At 40.5% G+C, this 5009-nt stretch overlaps 1 long non-coding RNA gene across 1 annotated transcript in view; it reads left to right on the forward strand.

The window, feature by feature from the left end:
* Window positions 1-5009, forward strand: part of LOC104909700 — a 17551-nt gene that overhangs the window by 10928 nt on the left and 1614 nt on the right. The window contains exon 2 of the long non-coding RNA XR_792535.2: window positions 4886-4981. This is a non-coding gene — a long non-coding RNA (uncharacterized LOC104909700). The remainder of the gene's footprint in view (window positions 1-4885; window positions 4982-5009) is intronic.

Raw genomic sequence — 5009 nt, forward strand, 5'->3', positions numbered from 1 at the left:
CTTTTTTTTTTCCCTTCTTGTTTTGTTTTGTTTTGTTTTGTTTTTCCCCCTACATAGCTTTCCTAAGATGCAATACAGTTGCATTGCTGCTAGTGGAAACACTCAGGGTTTGCTTGTCTTTGCAGCTGACCTCTGAGCCTTAGAGATGAACAGGAATCTCATTCAGGGGCTTTTGTCTACAGCCGCAGTGTAAGCCTTCAACACCTGGAGTCTTTCCATAACGTGCTAAAAGGCAGCCACACTAATTTCTTTGCTGTGCCTCACTGCCTTTGGTGTTCCAACCGCTTTTAAGCAGCACTGGAAATACCATCTTGCTTGTGTGACTGATGTTGTGCCGTTCCCAAATGGTACTTAGAAAGAACCTCATATTTTGGGGTCAGTCTGGTAACTTCAGCACTGTGCTCACAACAACTTTTCTTTTTTTTGCAAAAAGATAGCACAGGAAAGATTATTTCCTTTCTGTTGGATAGGGTAATTGAAGGAAAGCAAAGATGTGAGGCCCCAAGTGAAGAACTACAGGTAGATGAGGTGCAGAATGCTGCAGTCCTGAAATGGAAAGAAGGCTGTGGTGGCTGTGCCTTAGCTACTGCCAAGTCATGCAGCGCATCTTTTCCTTTTTTCAAGTAAGCAGAGCATTTTTAGGAGCACACTGGATCCCATGTCATCTGCTTGTCTTCTCACATCCACATGTATACGTCAGGAGCTCTTTTGCTCAAAGCAGTAGACTAATGCTGGTAGACAGGAAGGAGGGAGCTCTCTCTCCTATGGAGACAGGCTGAGGCAGCTGGGCTTGTTCAGCCTGGAGAAGAGAAGGCTGCGGGGTGACCTAATTGGAGGCTTTCAGTCAGGGGCGTCAACTCTTTGAAAGGGTAGATAACAGCAGGACAACGGGAAATGGTTTTAAGTTGAAGGAGGGAAGATTTAGGTTGGACATCAGGGAGAAGTTCTTTACTATGAGAGTGGTGAGGTGCTGGAACAGGCTGTCCAGAGAAGTTGTGGATACCCCGTCCCTGGAGATGTTCAAACCCAGGCTAGATGTGGCCCTGGGCAGCCTACTCTAGTATTAGATACGGAGGTTGGTGGCCCTGCATGCAGCAGGGGTTGGGGACTTGATGATCCTTGAGGTCCATTTCAACACAAGCCATTCTATGATTCTCTGATTCTGTAAGGAGATAAAAACCAGGTTGCTCAGCTCCAATTACCCTCTTCTCACATGTATTAGACCACAGTTAACAAAGCAGCTGTAGGCTCCAAAGGTGTAAGCCAGATTCTTCCTTCTCTCATGGTAGTTTTATACTTTCTAGGAGTGAGTGTGGATACTTGTGCTCTGTACTTGTATAAGCAAAAGGAGAAACCAGTGCTGTTCAATCAAAATACATGCTGAAGGGAAAACTTTTCTCTATACGCAAATAGTTTTAAGTACTCCTTTAACATTGCCATGTATTTTTGTACGCTACAGTTACATTTAGTGTGTAGTTTGTTTTTTGTTGCCAAATATATCCAAATGGAAACCTCAAAAACTAATTAAGAGCCAAAATAGTAAGGATAGATGATTTGCTGCAGAGTAGAAATTTTAATAGGAGTTGTACTTGTTTCAGTCAGAACTCAATTTTCTCCTAGATTCCTTAAGAAAAGGGTTAAAATCATTGGAAATACAGAATGGAGCATATCTTGCAGAAACATGCAGACAAAATTGATTTTTTTCAATAGAAAATTGCAAAGAGACAAAAACGCTGTAGATTGGAGACTGTGGCAGGGTTCTAAAAGACTATGAGCCACCAGAATGGTTAAGGAGATGCAGCTTGAGAATGGGATGAAAGCTGCAGGAAAAGTGAAACCATGTGATTTACTACTGAAATTATCCAGTTAGACTGAAATATCACCCTACTGCCACCTTTTTACAATCTCAGATGAAGGCTTTCTACTGAAAGCGAAGGAGAACCTGATTTTCAGGTGAATTTGAGAGTTTTTACTCCAGCTAAATTTGTTGCTCAAAATGCTAGAATTTGAGAAACGCCAAGGCAGGCTGTTGCTGCAAAACATGCAGGCCGTGGAGGGGGGAGACAATACAGCTTTATAAACCACCTTCATACCTCCGAGGTAAAGATCGGCCTCCCAGTAAAGCCCAGCAGGCCTGGACCTGCTCTGGTGACTTGCTATGCAATAGAGACTGTGATCTAGAGAGGACGCTGTAATAGAAAGGACCTTAACAGTAAATTCATAGCTGAACAAACAAGTCTTGGATCACTGGAAGAAATCGTCATGGCAAATGCTAGACACAAAGCCCAGAGTGGCAGTGTTTGAGGACAAGCGACCTTTGTAGCCTTTTTTCTCCTGTTACAGCCCTTTTGGTTACTCAGTGTACCACAAATTATTTTTAAAGCACGTAGTGTTTCACGTACCCCCTTCTTCAGTACTGACCTTCTAATGCTGGACTAGCATTTAAGTACCTAAAACTCTGCAAGCAAAATGACCCCGTGTCTTTCACAAAACATCATAGTTAATGGTTCATCACACATTGATGCCACAGACATTTATAAGGCAGTTTCCTGCTTTCTCATCTGTGTGATTGTGGATTTTACATCTGGCAGCAAGGGAGTTAAGAAATTTTTGCCATAGAAGTAGAGGAGAAAGTAGGAATAGAAATAGGGAATGAGGAGAAAGATCTGGAGAATGTATGTTGTTGCCACTGGAATCACAAAATCAGTAGAAGATGGAGGGGGATGGGTAGGGAGAAATACTCCTCCTCTCCAGCTCAAGCGCTAACTGCTACCCTGACCACTTCCATCCTTCCCAGCAGGAACGTGTGTGAAAATCCAGTCATCAAATTCATAGTTCTAAAAATTGGTTGTTTTAAACTGCAAAAATCAGCCACCATATTCTTACAATTAAAAATGCTACAATGCAAGTAGTATCTCTTGATAGAATACCATAATTATGGTTCACGAGGAGACATGGATCAAGACTTGGTGGCCATATGTGTTGAACAAGTATGACGTATTTGTAGAAAAGTAGATAAAATAACTTTTTTTTTTCAAGGTAAGAATATCCAGTTCCCTCTAACTTAAAAGTGCAAATGCAGCAAAGCCTCTTTAGATTCATGTGCTGATCTTCATCTCTTCTTTTAAAATACAAAATGAATGTCATGAAGTTTGAATACACATTTCATGTTGAAAGAAAAGTATTTTTTTTCTCTAAAGAGGCATTTTATTTTGAAACTGACTTCATACCACCTTCCCAGCAGTGCTGAATTTCATATGAAACTTAAAAGCATCTTTCACCACCCTCCTTTGCATTGTTAAATTACGAGTTCAAAAAGGTGGTCATTTTTGTAGCGTAAGAAATTGGGAACTGTGTCAATCTTGCAAGTTTTCTTTGTGGTATGTGTCAAGTTGTATGTAATGTCAGTGCAGTGGGGCTACTTGATCATTATTACCTTACAGATTAGCTTGTGGGGTGGAAAAGTGACAGATATGTTGGTATGTTCTAGGTTTTGTTTTGGGAAAGTGGATGATGCAGAAGAGTGTGTGAGATGTTTCAGTTCTAAACCTGCACAAAAGCCTCACTGAGGCCTTGCTCAAATCTCTTAGGGGAAGACACCATGATCTCCAGTCACATCAAGTAGTACTTTACTGTGCAGGAATTCCCACTGAAAGCAGTGGAACTAGCCAGGGATTAAGGCAGCAGTAAATGTGAGTAAAGACAATAGAACATACTCGTCACCTCTTTGCTGCTGTTTCCCAATTTATAAAATGAAGATAATAAAATTTACCAACTGTTGTGGGTGTTGTAAGGACACATTAGTTCATGCTAGCAATTCACTTTGAAGGCAAAAACAAATGCTATATAAATGCTAAGTATTATGTCAAGATGTGCAGGAGTGTATTCACAGTACAGGGACATGAACCAAAATAAGTGCTTTGAGTTGAGAGAGGACTTTATTGATACAGATGTTTACAGTATCTGAAGCGCTGCTGCATAACTCACCTCCTAAAGAAAAAATACAAGCTGTTCAGGAAAAGTGTTAGTATAGCACTGCATGAAAGAGAATTGATTCTTCATTGTGCTGCTTGTTAAGTATTAGTAAGTACCTCAAGGTTGAATAATTCTAGGCTGAGTTGGTTGTGTGAGAAAAACAGTGAGAGAAGGCAAACTTGCAGTGTGAGACCTCTTTAAGTCTTAAGACTTCTGTGTTTTGGTGTTTGCTGAGTTTGCACAGTACATATTGTACAGAAACAGATTTGTCTTAACCAGCACTATTTCTTCTCCAAACTTTTAATTTAGATGGACTAGTCACTGAAAACCATCACAAATGGTTCTTTGTGAACATGATTGACATGCTAGGCTGGTAGTGCCTTAAAAAATAAAGCAAAAAGTGTTTGCAAACTTTGTTGAAGGTCTTTTGCCTGATAATTTCAGTTATTGACTCATGTAAGGCAAATACCTAGTCCAAATCTGTAAGACTGAAAGTGCTTCAGGTCTGTCTCAAAGTGCAACTGTGTTTAGTAGGGCCTTAACTACACGTCATAAGGCCTAGCTCTGGAATCCCAATTGTGGACTTCTCTAGAGCCCAATGAATGCAACATCAAGGATTTCCATTTACCTTCCCGAGTCTTAGGTCAGGGCCTTATTCTCTTCTAATGAAAAGACTTGGGACTTGGTACGTTGAATGCCACTTGCTTCAGTTTGGTGACATAAGCAGTCCTTTGCCCAATCCACCAAAAGAAAACAGTTTCACATCATCCTATCCAAAGGAAGCTACCAAAGTTACTGAAAGTGGATAGCATTTAAATGAGAAAGTGCATAGAAATTAATTATTTTTCAGAGCATGAAAAATGAAGTAATAAGAGAGCTCTCAGTACCTTACTGTACTTTTTTCCTTAAGGCCTGAGGGATAGCTAATCGGAGTGCCAGGCAGAGAAGGAAGGCAAGATTCACATGGAGCTGGGAGTGAGAAGCACTAGAATTCTTATATAAAAAGGTAAGTAATTAATGGTGATACAGATTAA

This window comes from Meleagris gallopavo, chromosome 2 (genome assembly GCF_000146605.3).
Source record: "Meleagris gallopavo isolate NT-WF06-2002-E0010 breed Aviagen turkey brand Nicholas breeding stock chromosome 2, Turkey_5.1, whole genome shotgun sequence".
Classification (NCBI taxonomy): Eukaryota; Metazoa; Chordata; class Aves; order Galliformes; family Phasianidae; genus Meleagris; species Meleagris gallopavo.